We start from the raw sequence: 15,307 nt of genomic DNA on the forward strand, positions 1-15,307 counted from the left end.
CCGCGGGGACGCGGATTACCCTCCAGCCTGGCCCGCAAGTGGGTCAACCAAGTCGCAGACTGTCTGGCGCGCCCACGGGGGTTCTTGAACACTCCGCATCGTGCTCACACACTCGCTTAATCGCCTTTACCAAACCTGTAGTACGGCCACACCTTTTGTTGCAGTTTGATTTTTAACAAGGTTCAAAACTTAAACCACAAACCAAAAAAACTGGTTGCCGTGGAGTTTATTCCGACTCATAGCGACCCTGTGGGGACAGAGTAGAACTGCCCTCATAGGGTTTCCAAGGAAGGGCTGGTGGTTCCAACTGCCAACCTTTTGGTTAGCAGCTGAGCTCTTAACCACTAGCCCAGGACTCTACAAGGTGGAGTCCAAATGGTGGAAATTTTACCAATTGGTGGGGAAGAATTTTAGCGACAAAGAGTTCTTTTTTTTTTTTTTTTTTAATTTTTATTGTGCTATAAGTGACAGTTTACAAATCAAGTCAATCTCTCACATATAAACTTATATACACCTTACTACATACTCCCATTTACTCTCCCCCTAATGAATAAGCCCGCTCCCTCCTTCCAGTCTCTCCTTTCGTGACCGTTTTGCCAGTTTCTAGCCCCTCTACTCTCCCATCTCCCTTCCAGACAGAAGACGCCAACATAGTCTCAAGTGTCCACACGGTGCAAGTAGCTCACCCCTCATCAGCGTCTCTCTCCAACCCATTGTCCAGTCCCTTCCATGTCTGATGAGTTGTCTTCGGGAATGGTTCCTGTCCTGGGACAACAGAAGGTTTGGGGACCATGACCGCCTGGGTCCTTCTAGTCTCAGTCAGACCATTAAGTCTGGTCTTTTTACGAGAATTTGGGGTCTGCATCCCACTTGTCTCCTGCTCCCCCAGGGGTTCTCTGTTGTGTTCCCTGTCAGGGCAGTTGTTGGTTGTGGCCCAGCACCATCTAGTTCTTCTGGTCTCAGGATGATGTAGTCTAGTTCATGTAGCCCTTTCTGTCTCTTGGGCTCATAATTAATTACCTTGTGACCTTGGTGTTCTTCATTCTCCTTTGATTCAGGTGGGTTGAGATTCATTGATGCATCTTAGATGGCCGCTTGCTAGCATTTAAGACCCCAGACGCCACACTTCAAAGTGGGATGCAGAATGTTTTCTTAATAGATTTTATTTTGCCAATTGACATAGATGTCCCCTGAAGCCATAGGCCCCAAACCCCTGCCCCTGCTTTGCTGACCTTCGAAGCATTCAGTTTATTCAGGAAACTGCTTTTGGTTTAGTCCAGTTGTGTTGACCTCCCCTGTATTGAGTGTTGTCCTTCCCTTCACCTAAAGTAGGTCTTATCTACTATCTAATCAGTAAATAACCCTCTCCCACCCGCCCTCCCTCGTCTCATAACCACAAAAGTATGTGTTCTTCTCAGTTTAAACTATTTCTCAAGATCTTATAATAGTGGTCTTATACATTATTTGTCCTTTTGCAACTGGCTAATTTCACTCAGCATAATGCCTTCCAGATTCCTCCATGTTATGAAATGTTTCACAGATTCATAACTGTTCTCTATTGATGCATACTATTCCGTTGTGTGAAAATACCATAATTTATTTATCCATTCATCCATTGATGGACACCTTGGTCGCTTCCATCTTTTTGCTATTGTAAACAGTGCTGCAGTAAACATAGGTGTGCATATATCTGTTCGTGTAAATGCTCTTATTTCTCTAGGATATATTGAGAGGAGGGGGATTGCTGGGTCGTATGGTAGTTCTATTTCTAGCTTTTTAAAGAAGCACCCATTCGATTTCCAAAGTGGTTGTACCATTTGACATTCCCACCAACAGTGTATAAGTGTTCAATCTCTCCACATCCTCTCCAACATTTATTATTTTGTGTTTTTTGGATGAATGCCAGTCTTGTTGGAGTGAGATGGACTCTCGTTGTAGTTTTAATTTGCATTTCTCTAATTCAACTCTATGGCACTTGGTTTTGAATGGCTAATGATTAAGAGCATTTCCTCATGTATCTGTTAGCCCCTGAATGTCTTCTTTAGAGACGTGCCGGTTCATATCCTTTGCCCAATTTTTAATTGGGTTGTTTGTCTTTTTGTGGTTGAGTTTTAGCAGAATCATGTAGATTTTAGAGATCAGGTGCTGGTCGGAGATGTCGTAGCTGAAAATTTTTTCCCAGTCTGTAGCTGGTCTTCTTACTCTTTTGGTGAAGTCTTTAGATGAGCATAGGTGTTTGATTTTTAGGAGCTCCCAGTTATCTGGTTTCTCTTTGTCATTTTAGTAATGTATTCTGTTTATGCCTTGTATTAGCACTCCTAACGTTGTCGCTGTTTTTTCTTCCATGATCTTTATTGTTTTAGACTTTATGTTTAGATCTTTGATCCACTTGGAGTTAGTTATTGTGCATGGTGTGAGGTATGGGTCCTGTTTCATTTTTTTGCAAATGAATATCCAGTTATGCCAGCACCATTTGTTAAAAAGACTCTTTTCCCCAATTAACTGACACCAGGCCTTTGTCAAATTATCAGCTGCTCATATGTAGATGGATTTATATCTGGGTTCTCAATTCTGTTCCACTAGTCTATGTGCCTGTTGTTGTACCAGTACCAGGCTGTTTTGACTACTGTGGCTGTATAATAGGTTCTAAAATCAGGTAGGTTGAGGCCTCCCACTTTCTTCTTCTTTTTCAGTAATGCTTTACTTATCTGGGGCTTATTTCCCTTCCATATGAAGTTGGTGATTTGTTTCTCCATCACGTTAAAAAATGTACTTGGAATTTGGATTGGAAGTGCATTGTACATATAGATGGCTTTTGGTAGAACAGACATTTTTATAATGTTAAGTCTTCCTATCCATGAGCAAGGTATGCTTTTCCACTTATGTAAGTCCCTTTTAGTTTCTTGCAGTAGTACCTTGTAGTTTTCTTTGAATAGGTCTTTTACATCTTCGGTAAGATTTATTCCTAAGTATTTTATCTTCTTGGGGGCTACTGTGAATGGTATTGATTTGGTGATTTCCTCTTCAATGTTCTTTTCATTGATGTAGGGGAATACAACTGATTTTTGTATATTTATCTTGTAACCTGAAACTCTGCTGAACTATTAGTTTCAGTAGTTTTCTGAAGGATTCCTTAGGGTTTTCTGTGTATAAGATCATGTCATCTGCAAATAGAGATACTTTTACTTCTTCCTTGCCAATCCAGATGCTCTTTATCTCTTTGTCTATCCTAATTGCTCTGGCTAGGACTTCCAGCACAATGTTGAATAAGAGCGGTGATAAAGGGCATCCTAGTCTGGTTCCTATTCTCAAGGGAAATGCTTTAAGGATCTCTCCATTTAGGATGATGTTGGCTGTTGGCTTTGTATAGATGCCCTTTATTATGTTGAGGAATTTTCCTTCTATTCTTATTTTGCTGAGAGTTTTTATCATGAATGGGTGTTGAACTTTGTCAAATGCCTTTTCTGCATCAATTGATAAGATCATGTGGTTTTTGTCTTTTGTTTTATTTATATGGTGGATTACATTAATTGTTTTTCTAATATTGAACCAAGTTTGCATACCTGGTATAAACCCCACTTGGTCATGGTGAATTATTTTTTTGATATGTTGTTGAATTCTATTGGCTAGAATTGTGTTGAGGATTTTTGCATCTACATTCATGAGGGATATAGCTCTGTAATTTTCTTTTCTTGTGGTATCTTTACCTGGTTTTGGTATCAGGGATATGCTGGCTTCATAGAATGAGTTAGGTAGTGTTCCATCCTTTTCTATGCTTTGAAATACCTTTAGTAGTAGTGGTGTTAACTCTTCTCTGAAAGTTTGGTAGAACTCTGCAGTGAAGCCATCTGGGCCAAGGTTTTTGTGGGGGGAGTTTTTTAATTACCTTTTCAACCTCTTTTTTTGTTATGGGTCTATTTAGTTGTTCTACTTCTGATTGTGTTAGTTTCGGTAGGTAGTGTGTTTCTAGGAATTCATCCATTTTTTCGAGGTTTTCAAATTTGTTAGAGTACAATTTTTCCTAGTAATCTGATATGATTCTTTTAATTTCAGTTGGGTCTGTTGTGATATGACCTATCTCATTTCTTATTCCGGTTATTTGTTTCCTTTCCTGTATTTCTTTAGTCAGTCTGGCCAATGGTTTATCAATTTTGTTAATTTTTTCAAAGAACTGGCTTTTTTGGCTTTGTTAATTCTTTCGATTGTTTTTCTGTTCTCTAATTCGTTTAATTCTGCTCTAATTTTCATTATTTGTTTTCTTCTTGTGCGTGATGGATTCTTTTGTTGCTCATTATTTGTTCAAGTTGCATGGACAGTTCTCTGATTTTGGCTAGTTCTTCTTTGTGTATGTGTGCATTTATCGATATAAATTGACCTCTGAGCACCGCTTTCGCTGTGTCCCAGAGGTTTTGATAGGAAGTGTTTTCAGTCTCATTGCATTCTATGAATTTTATTCCCTCCTTAATGTCTTCTATAACCCAGTCTTTTTTCAGCAGGGTGTTGTTCAGTTTCCAAGTATTTGATTTCTTTTCCCTGATTTTTCTGTTATTGATTTCTACTTTTATTTCCTTATGGTCTGAGAAGATGCTTTGTAATATTTCGATGTTTTGGATTCTGCAAAGGTTTGTTTTATGACCTAATATGTAGTCTATTCTAGAGAATGTTCCATGTGCACTAGAAAAAAAAAGTATAATTTGCAGCAGTTGGGTGGAGTGTTCTGTAAAAGTCTATGAGGTCAAGTTGGTTGATTGCAGCAATTAGATCTTCCGTGTCTTTATTGAGCTTCTTACTAGAAGTCCTATCCTTCACTGAAAGTGGTGTGTTGAAGTCTCCTACTATAATTGTGGAGGTGTCGATCTCACTTTTCAATTCTGTTAAAGTTTATGTATCTTGCAGCCCTGTCATTGGGTGCATAAATATTTAATATGGTTATGTCTTCCTGGTAAATTCTCCCTTTAATCATTATGTAGTGTCCTTGTTTATCCTTTGTGGTGGATTTAACTTTAAAGTCTGTTTTGTCAGAAATTAATATTGCCACTCCTGCTCTTTTTTGCTTGTTGTTTGCTTGATATATTTTCTTCCATCCTTTGAGTTTTAGTTTGTGTCTCTATGTTGAAGGTGTGTCTCTTATAGGCAGCATATAGACGGATCGTGTTTCTTTATCCAGTCTGAGACTCTCTGTCTCTTTATTGGTGCATTTAGTCCATTTACATTCAGTGTAATTATAGATACGTATGAGTTTAGTGCTGTCATTTTGATGCCTTTTTTTGTGTGTTGTTGACAATTTCATTTTTCCACTTATTTTTTTGTGCAGAGAAGTTTTTCTTTGTTAATTGTGTGTTCCTCATTTTCATAGCAGTTAAATTTATGTTTGCTGAGTCGTTATGTTTATCTTGGTTTTTATTTTGAAGTATGGGATTGTTAGCCCTCTTTGTGCTTAGCATAATATTTACCCCTATTTTTTAAGTAAAAACCTAACGTGTATCATCCTATATCGCCTTGTTTTCCTCTCCATGTGGAAGTTCTATGCCTCCCATATTTAGTACCTCTTTTTTTGATTGTTATAATCTTTTACGTAATGACTTCAGTGATACCCTGTTTTGAGTATTTTTTTCCTTTTTGAATTAATCTTATTTTGTTTTTGTTATTTCCCTATTTGAGTTGATATCAGGATGTTCTGTTCTGTGACCTTGAGTTGTGTTGGTATCAGATATTATTGATTTTCTGACCAAAGATTTTCCTTTAGTAATGCTTGTAGCTTTGGTTTGGTTTTTGCAAATTCTCTAAGCTTGTGTTTATCTGTAAATGTCTTAATTTCACCTTCATATCTGAGAGAGAGTTTTGCTGGATATATGATTCTTGGCTGGCAGTTTTTCTCCTTCACTGCTCTATATATGTCATCCCATTGCCTTCTTGCCTGCATGGTTTCTGCCGAGTAGTCTGAGCTTATTCTTATTGATTCTCCTTTGTAGGTGACTTTTTGTTTATTCCTGGCTGGTTTTATAATTTTCTCTTTATCTTTGGTTTTGGCAAGTGTGATGATAATGTGCCTTGGTGATTTTCTTTTGGGATCTATCTTGTACAGTGTTCAGTGAGCATCTTGGAAAGATATCCTTTCATCTTTCATGATGCCAGGGAAGTTTTCTACCAACTGATCTTCAACTATTCTCTGTGTATTTTCTGTTATCCCTCCCTGTTCTGGATCTCCAATCACATGCAAGCTGTTCTTGATAGAGTCCCACATGATTCTTAGGGTTTCTTCATTTTTTTGTCTGATTTTTCTTCAACTATATTGGTGTTAATTTCCTTATCCTCTGACTCCCCTACTCTGCATTCCAATTCCTTGATTCTGCTCCTCTGACTTCCTATGGAGTTGTCTAATTCTGTAATTTTATTGTTAATCTTTTGGATTTCTGAATGCTGTCTTTCTATGGTTTCTTGTAGCTTATTTTTTCACCATGTTCTTGAATAATCTTTTTGATTTCTTCAACTGCTTTATCAGTGTGTTCCTTGACTTTTTCTGTAGATTGCCTTATTTCATTCCTGAGGTCATCCCTGATGTCCTGAAGCATTCTGCATATTAGTTTTTTATATTCTTCATCTGGCAGTTCCAGGATTGTATCTTCATTTGGGAAAGATTTTTGATTCTTTAATTTGGGGATTTGTAGAAGCAATCATGGTCTGCTTCTTTATGTGATTTGATATCGACTGCTGTCTCTGAGCCATCTATAAGATATTGTAACGATTTATTTTATATTTGCTCACTGAGTCTTATCTTCTTGTTTTGTTTTGTTTCAATATACCCAGATGGGCTACTAGATTGCACTGTCTTGATTGTTGTAGCCTTTGAATCACTTATGTCCTATTACTAGCTGGTTTGAGCTGTTACCAGATATATGAATCTATGAATCTATTCACTATTCTTGAATAGAATCAGCTTAGGTGTGTTGATTGTGGGTCACCTAGCGTGTGCTGTAGGCTGTCACTTATTAACTTAAAGGAGTAGTGGTGATGGTTGTATGCACCAGATTCTGGTAGCAGCAGGGGGTCACACTCCGAGGAGGGCAGGATGCTGACAGCCTTCCCCCAGGTGCCAGTGAGGTAGGAGTGTCTCTATTCCCAGAGCACTTCGGTGGGTGGGCTCTGCTGCTGTACCTTAGGAACCCAATGCTTGTACCTCTAAAGACTGGTAGGAGTCACTATCCTTAGACCCTTTAGCAGGTGGCTAGGTGGTGTGGGTGGAGCTTTAGCCCTCAGTTCCCTGCTGTGGATCAGTGAGGGCTCTGTTTAATAGGTAGAGGGGTATCAGCAGTCCAAAACTTGTCTTTCCACTGCTTTGCTAAAACAATTACAGTCAGATCTCTATCAGAATTGCCTTTGCATTATGATAGCCACCTGGTTCCCTGTAGGGATGAAAGCCAGAGACTGTGGATATCTTTTGCTTGGCTGGACCTGGCTCTGTATTATTATTCCAGTTTAGGGAACTCAGGGAAGGATTTTTCTCTCCAGATTGTTAATTGCTGCTTCTCTTGGGCCAGGAGAATGGGTTAGGAAAAAAAAACCCACAGAGCACTTCACTCATGACCCCAGAAATTCCAATGTTATTGAAGCTGCCTGGGGCAGGGAGGGGGAGGGATCAGATAGATAGGAGTAGGGGCAATATATACAAAGTTACTTATCTTGTTTGGTGAAGGCTGTTTTATCTGAGATTCCAGAGGGGTGTGTAGCCTGTGTGCACTGGCTGGGTCGAGATTGCCCCCGAGGCTCAGGCCTGCATCTGGTGCTTGCACCGTCTCAGGAAGCTGTGATCAGCTCCTCTGCTCCTAGTCCAAAGCCCAGCGCCAAGGTTTTCTGGCTGGGACACTGTGCTCCAGGCTCCACAACCAGTCGGTGCTTCCCCATGATTTCTCCTTCTCCTGTCAGCTGCGTCAGTGTGCAGCCTGCGTGTGCTGGCTGGGTTTCTGGCCGAGGTTACTCCACGGGGTTAAGGCTGTGTCCTGTGCTTGTGCCGTCTCAGGAAGCTGTGCTCTGCATCTCTGCACTTAGTCCAAAGCCCAGCGCCAAGGTTTTCTGACTGGGATACTGGCTCCAGGCTCTGAAAACAGTCGCTGCTTCTCCACGGTTTCTCGTTCTCCTGTCTGTCGCATCAGTGTGCAGCCTGCTCACACTGGCAGAGTCTCTGCCAAGGTTACTCCAGGGGGTTAGAGGTTAGGGCTGCGTCCGTGCTTGCCCCATTTCAGTAAGCTGCAATCAGCCCCACCACTCTGGCACCAGGGAACAGCAAGGGCTCAAGCCTGTGGTGTGGGATGCTGGTTCCAGAAGCAGTCACTGCTTCAGCGCACAGCTTTTTGCTCCCCTGTCACTTAGGTCAACTCCCTAGTTTTGTGTTTGATGGTCAGGGTTTGTAGATTGTCATGTATGTGATCGATTCACTTGTTTTTCCGAGTCTTCATTGCAAGAGGGATCTGCGGTAGTTCTACCTAGTCAGCCATCTTTGCCCCGCTTCGAAGAGTTCTAATTAGACCCTTGCAAGACATGCCAGAGAGGTGTGGGCCATGGTCGTTTTCAGCCACCAGCAGGTTTCTAAAGCCCCCGTTGCTGACTCTGACTCTATTTCCATTTCTTAAAAATCCAGAGAAGTATGGAGGAGAGGAGAAATAAGTCATATCTGCTTGGTGCCGCCTAATACCAATGTTATCTTACTTAACTTCACCACAACCCTATGAGGTCAGCATGTGTTTCCCTATTTCACAGATGAGAAAACAGACTCAGAGAGATTAAGTAGCTTACCCAAGAACTCTGACTGACTAGACCAAGGCCAGAACCCAGGCCCGGGTCTTCCCCCAAGACCCTTGCTTTTTGACTCTGCACCAGGAAGCATCAATAGACAACGTATGGCTCACCTCTAATGAAGCTCTACTTCATCCTGGTTGCCACGTCAAACTTTTTCTCTTTTCCTTTTGCTGACTTCTTTTTGTTAATTTTTTGCTTTTAGCTTTCTCCCCTCTTTTTTCCTCAGTCCTTTGTAACTTAGAGTCTTAGCAGTGCAGGTAGGAATCTGAGTTAAAGAAGACAGTGACCCCTAATGATGAAGCCAGTTGTCCATTCAGTCCATTCTGAGGTGCCTCTGCGTAGACTTGAACTTCCATCTTTTTGGTTAGCAGCCCAGAGAGTTTACCACTTGCACCACCCAGGGACTCAGAGATGCCAAACATCATGAAGATGGAACAGGACTGGGAAACATTTTGTTCTGTTATACACAAAGTCGCCATGAGTCAGGGTCAACTCAAAGGCAACCAACGATAATGATGAAGTCAGTTTCTTCCAACTTAAGGTAGCCAGATAAAATACAGGGACCCAGGATCCCTGTGCTGAGAACCTCCCAGACCCAGGAGACAGAGAGAGAGAGAGCTGTAACACCAGACAGTGCAAGACAGTGAGAGGCAGCAGAGCCAGAAGATGGTGCAATGGGCTCCCTGGCCCCCTGAGCGAGAAAGGTGAGAGCCCTCAGGCAGGGGGTCTGCTGGCAGAGTGGGGTGCCCTCAGGTGCTTGTGGGTGGAGCTAGGTTTGTGGAGCCATGGAGCTTGAGAGCTGAGTGCCTTCAGGCTGAGGCTTACCGGTGGAGTGGGGTGCCTCTGGGCACTTATAGGTGGAGCTAAAGAGCTCAAACAGGACACTTGTTCAAACAGGACAGAGCCTGGGCTGAGGGACCGAGGGGCCGATAGGCCGAGGACCAGAGAGAGACCTGCCTATGGGCATGGCTGAGAAGAGGCTGTCCTGATCAAAAAACTATCCTGAGTCATCCCTAATGCTGAATTGTAACTTGTTACTTCTCTAATAAACCCATAACTGTATGCTCTGTGAGTTCTGTGTAGCCATTGCAATTAATTATACAACCCAAGAAAGAAGTAGAGAATGCCATGGGAGGGATGGCTGATGTCAGAATTGGTAAGAAGTTTGGAAAATAGAGGTATGTCTCACCTCTCTGCCTCACAGGCATCAACCTCAGGCTGTTGGTGCTGATAATGATTCTCTCTGCTTCCCCTTGTGAAGCTAGATGAGGAGGTCAGATGCCTCTGCCACACCATCTTACACCAGGTTTCAATCTGGGTATTATCTCTTTTATCTTTTAGCCCATTAATTCTCTTTCCAGCTTTATCTGTTGTTAAATCCATTATTGAGTTTTTTAGTTTTAATATTTTTCAGTTCTGGAATTTTTTAAGTCTGTGGAACCCTTGTGGGTCAATTAGGTTTTGTTCATTTGATTACCTTGTGTGTTTGATTCTTTTTGTTTACTGAAAATATATTTACCAAGTATATGTTATCTTTACATGTGCTTCTGCTATGCATTCAGGCGTATAACCATTCAGAATGACAATGATCCAATTTTCAGTATTGAGAACTTTTGAAGGTCAGCTGCATTCCTTTTGAAGGTGTATTTACTTCAGATTAATCTTAGGATGAATCTCTTAAACAGGGTCGAACTTTCAAGCTAGAGAGATGTACTGGGTTCCTCCCACTCTTGGCCCTGGACTCCAGTTCTTGTCTCTTTAGTACCATGTGTCTAGAGCAAACATTAGCCTCTCAATAACTCTCTCCAAAATTAGCAAACTCCCCTAAGGGAAGTTAGCCCCAAATCTGGGCTCCTTCCTTGGGTCTCCCCCAGATCCTAGTCTGCTAATTCTTCACAATAGTGTAGTGCTTTCTATTGTGTTCAGTTCTTCTAGTTATCCTCCTGAAATGGTTAATCTGAGTTACATCTTTTTTTCTAGAAGCCCAAGTTTTGATGACTTCTTTCAGAAAGAAAATCTTTTTAGTAATTTCTAAAAAAAAAAAAAGACAACTCTGTTGGACTTCTCAAAGACCCTTCCCTCATTCCTTCTTTCTGCCCTCTGTTGTTGTTAGGTGCCATCGAGTCAGTTCCAACTCATAGCGACCCTAGGGGATACAGCTGAACTGCCCCATAGAGTTTCCAAGGAGTGACTGGTGGATTTGAACTGCCGACCTTTTGGTTAGCAGCCGAGCCCTTAACCACTGCGCCGCCCTCTGTAGGGTAGTTCAACAAGGGCTAGAAGGAGAGGAATAGGAAAGTCTATGACACATGTAGATGCTGAGGCTGTAGGACTGCTCTTTATGCCAAAAGGTAGGGCTGTGTTTCCGTGCTTCTCCTCTGAGACTAGACTTCCTAAGAAGTACAGTCTACCCCCAAATACATCATATTTTTCCAAAGGAAAGAATATATAAGGCATAGAATGCAAATAAACAATCAAATGCCTCATATATATGTGTGTGCATGTGTGTGTATATATATATTTACTATTTAGTTATACATGTTGATATTCATGTTAGTTGCTGTCAGTCAATTCCAACTCAAGGGAAACCCGTGTGTACAGAGTAGAACTGTGCACCATGGAATTTACAAGGTTCTGACCTTTTGGAAGCACATCGCCAGGTCTGTCTTCCAAGGCCTCTGTGTGGATTTAAACCACCAATCTTCTGGCTAGCAGTGAAGTGCACCACCCAGGAGGGACTCCTTTAGTTATATATTTAAAATCACATACCAAATGATATAGTAATTTAAAATACTGGTTTTTTATTCCACATTCATAGATGTATGCAACAGTTTTTATTCACAAATTTTTACTTGACTCTTTGAAATCACAAGAGAACTTTTAGAGCAATTTCACAGTTTTCTTGACTGCATCATCTTTTCCTCCATCCAGTTGTTGAGAGAGGCAGCACTTCTTAAATCTTTTTGTATGATGCTGTTATAAGAAATTTTATTCCAACCTTCAAGTAACCATTTGCTTTTTGTGATCGCCTTGGTGCAACCACCATTTTACATGATGCTCAGTTGGGCTCATTTACAACATCTAACACTTGCAATTTCGAGGCTATGCCCCCAGGAATAATTTGAACTCTACGTTAAATGTGTTTGAATTTTTTTTTTTAAACTGATTACCCGTTCAGGCTACTGTTTCTTCTGATTATATAACTAACTCTTTGTTGTTCAAAACGTAGGAGAACTTTAAAATTTATTAAGGAAAAAAAGCAAGGAAGAGAACAATGTGTACAGCGTGCTACTCTTGGCATGGAAAGGAGGAAATAGAAGGGAACGTATTATTTGTATTTTCTCTTGTGTGCATAAAGAATCTCTGGAAGATTACACAGGAAGCTAACGGGTTGCTGTAGGTCTGAAGGGAGGGAATTAGGCAAATGCGTGATATGGATGGGAATGAGACTTTCACTGTATCCTTTTTAATTTTTGAAACATACCTATCATACCTATTCAAAACATAATGTATTTTTTAAAATTAACTGAGAGACGATCCCATAATATGAAACTCTGTTAAGAGTACTTCCACTTTTCTGAAGGATGGCTTTTTTGGGAAAAAATTCTTGCTTTATATCTTAGTCATCTAGTGCTGCTGTGACAAATACCACAAGTGGATGGCTTTAACAACAAAAAAATTTTTATTCTCTCACAGTCAAGTAGGGTACAAGTCCAGATTCAGGGTGTCAGCTCCTGGGGAAGGCTTTCTCTGTCGGCTCTGGAAGAAGGTCCTTGTCATCAATCTTCCCCCGGACTAGGAGGTTCTCTGTGCAGGAGCCTGGGGTCCAGAGGATGCCCTGTGCTCCTGCCTCTGGTTTCTTGGTGTTATGAGGTCCCCACTTTCTGCTTGTTTCCCTTTCCTTTCATCTATTGTAAGATAAAAGGTGGTGCAGGGCACATTCCAGGGGAACTCCCTTTAAATTGGATCAGGGATGTGACCTTAATAAGGGTGTTACAATCCCAGCCTAATCCTCTTTAACATAAAATTACAATCATAAAATGAAGGACAACCGTACAATACTGGTAATCATGGCCTAACCAAGTTGACACATATTTTGGGGGGACACAATTCAATCCATGACGATATGACAAAAAGTTCCTACAATGGGGCTAAGGGTTTCTAGGCCACCAAAGAGAAATCGGAAAAAGCAGGAAACAAAGCTTGTGACCTTCACAGGACACACTTTTCATAAAGCCCATGGCATGCAATAAAACTCACGAAATGGCTTCTGGTAATTAGAGGTCAGGCCCCAGGAGCCACCTGCCCATCTTGTTACTCAGCAGGAGGTTGAAAGGGAACAAATCCTAGAATGACGACACAACATATGTTATACAGAAATGTACTTTATTCTAGGAACTCAAGGTTGTCTCCCCCACATCATCAGCATCACACTGACACCCTGTGATGGGGGAGATGGGCATTACTACAGTGATTCCACATTGCTTATGAGAAGAAATAAAGGTCCTAAATGTGAGCACCAATGAAGAATACTTACTACAAAGTGGCATTCTCTCATTTACTGCAGTGTGAAAATGCTAGACACGTATGCCTGGGTAACCCTGCTGGCCCTGCGAGCTGAGGAGGCTCATCTATATAGGACTGATGACAATCTAAAAGGTCACCTAAAGCACAATAAAATGTTAAAAAAAAAATCTAAAAGAAAGCTACCTGAGATATCTAATAACTAGAAGGTTATGAAATAGCTAATAGCTAGAAGGATCAGCCTTAATCCCCAGGGTATTTCCTAGGCTAGCCTGGCAAGGTGTCTGTCTCTGCTAGCTATATATATCTGTCAAGAAGACAGGACAAGCAGATCAGCTGGACAGGGCCTCCTCCTTCTTCATCATTACTAGGGGACACACAGAACGGGCAAGTGTCTGTACAGCCCCTTTTGTACTCATTTCTTACCAGCAGATAATCAAACCAAACCCCTTGCCATGGAGTTGATTCTGACTCATAAAACAAAACAAAAAAAACAAACCCGTTGTCCATCATAAGTCACGGCGAATGGGAAAGACACCAGGATTGAAGATGGACGAATGTTGTCTGTTATGGATTGGACTGTGTCCCCCAAAATATGTGTTGGAATCCTAACCCCTATGCCTGTGGGTGTGATCTCCTTTGGGAATAGGGTTCTCTGTCATGTTAATGAGGCTGGATCAGTGTAGAGTGTGTCTTAAGTCAATCGCTTTTGAAATGTAAGAGCACAGTAGGTACAGAAGCACGCAAGCAAAGATGAGGGAAGACAGATGCCACGCCACAGAAAGATTGCCAAGGAACCAAGGAACAGAAGCCGAGAAGAGACAAGGACCTTCCCCAGAGCAGAGGAAGAGCCTTCCCCTAGAACCGGGTGCCCTGAATTTGGACTTCCAGCCTCCTAAACTGTGAGAAAATAAACTTCTGCTCCTTAAAGCCACCCATTTGTGGTACTTCTGTTACAGCAGCACTAAGAAACTAAGGCATTGTCCTAATGTCCAAAGAAGAAAAAAATAATTCCAGAATTGTCAAACAGATCATTCGTGAGCAGTTAGAAATTAAAACAATTGCTGGCAGTGAAGACAAGTTGAAAGACTTTCTTTTCTTTGATGGGCTCACATGTTGGCGAATTCTTTTAGTAAAACAGTTGATAAAATATGCTTTTTAATATTAGGATATCCTGGTGAAAATGTTAGTTGAAATACAATACTATTAGCTGGTTGATTCACTTAAAAAAATTCACTTAGAGAGTCTTAATTAACTCAGGGATATTTGAACTAAGAAACTAATGGATGGTTATCTACTAACCTGGTCTTTCTTAGATTCCTCAAAAAATTCTTCTTCTACTCCACCTAAGACATCCCCTCCCACCACTTTGACCTCATTACCTGTAACTTTGCCACTTCCAAAATCATTGATGTGTGTGCCCTGTTGACCACAGTTCTCTTCTTCCAGCATAGCTTGTTCAATTATTCTCACTATAACCATTCTTTGACTCATCAGAACCTTACAGAGGTTGAACCCTCCCAATTCATCGTTCATTCCTTTTCTTTGCTTCCCTTATCATCTAATTTATATTCTGTTGTCCATCACTGTACTAACACTCTTGTTAATACTAAAAATTCCTGGATCTGAATCTGGACATTGCTCCTTCCTAGGTTCATGAACTTGGTCAAGTTAATTCATTTTCTCTGTGCCCATTTCCTCATCTGGATATGGGTATAGTTGTAGTACCTAACTTATAGGGTATTTCTGAGGTCATGCAAATGAAGTACTTAGCACCATGCCTGGCACATGGTAAATGCTGAATGTTAGCTATTATCGAGTATTTACCATGGCCAAGCGTGGTGCTGACTGCTTTATTTGGATGACCTCACAACTATGCTGGGTGGCACAGTTTGCGCTTGATGACTACTAACGTAAAGGTTGGTGGTTCAAACCTCAGCATTGCGGAAAAAAGGCCTGGCAATCTGTTTCCATAAAGGTTACAGCCAAG

The sequence above is a fragment of the Loxodonta africana genome, chromosome 17 (assembly GCF_030014295.1).
Source record: "Loxodonta africana isolate mLoxAfr1 chromosome 17, mLoxAfr1.hap2, whole genome shotgun sequence".
NCBI lineage: Eukaryota > Metazoa > Chordata > Mammalia > Proboscidea > Elephantidae > Loxodonta > Loxodonta africana.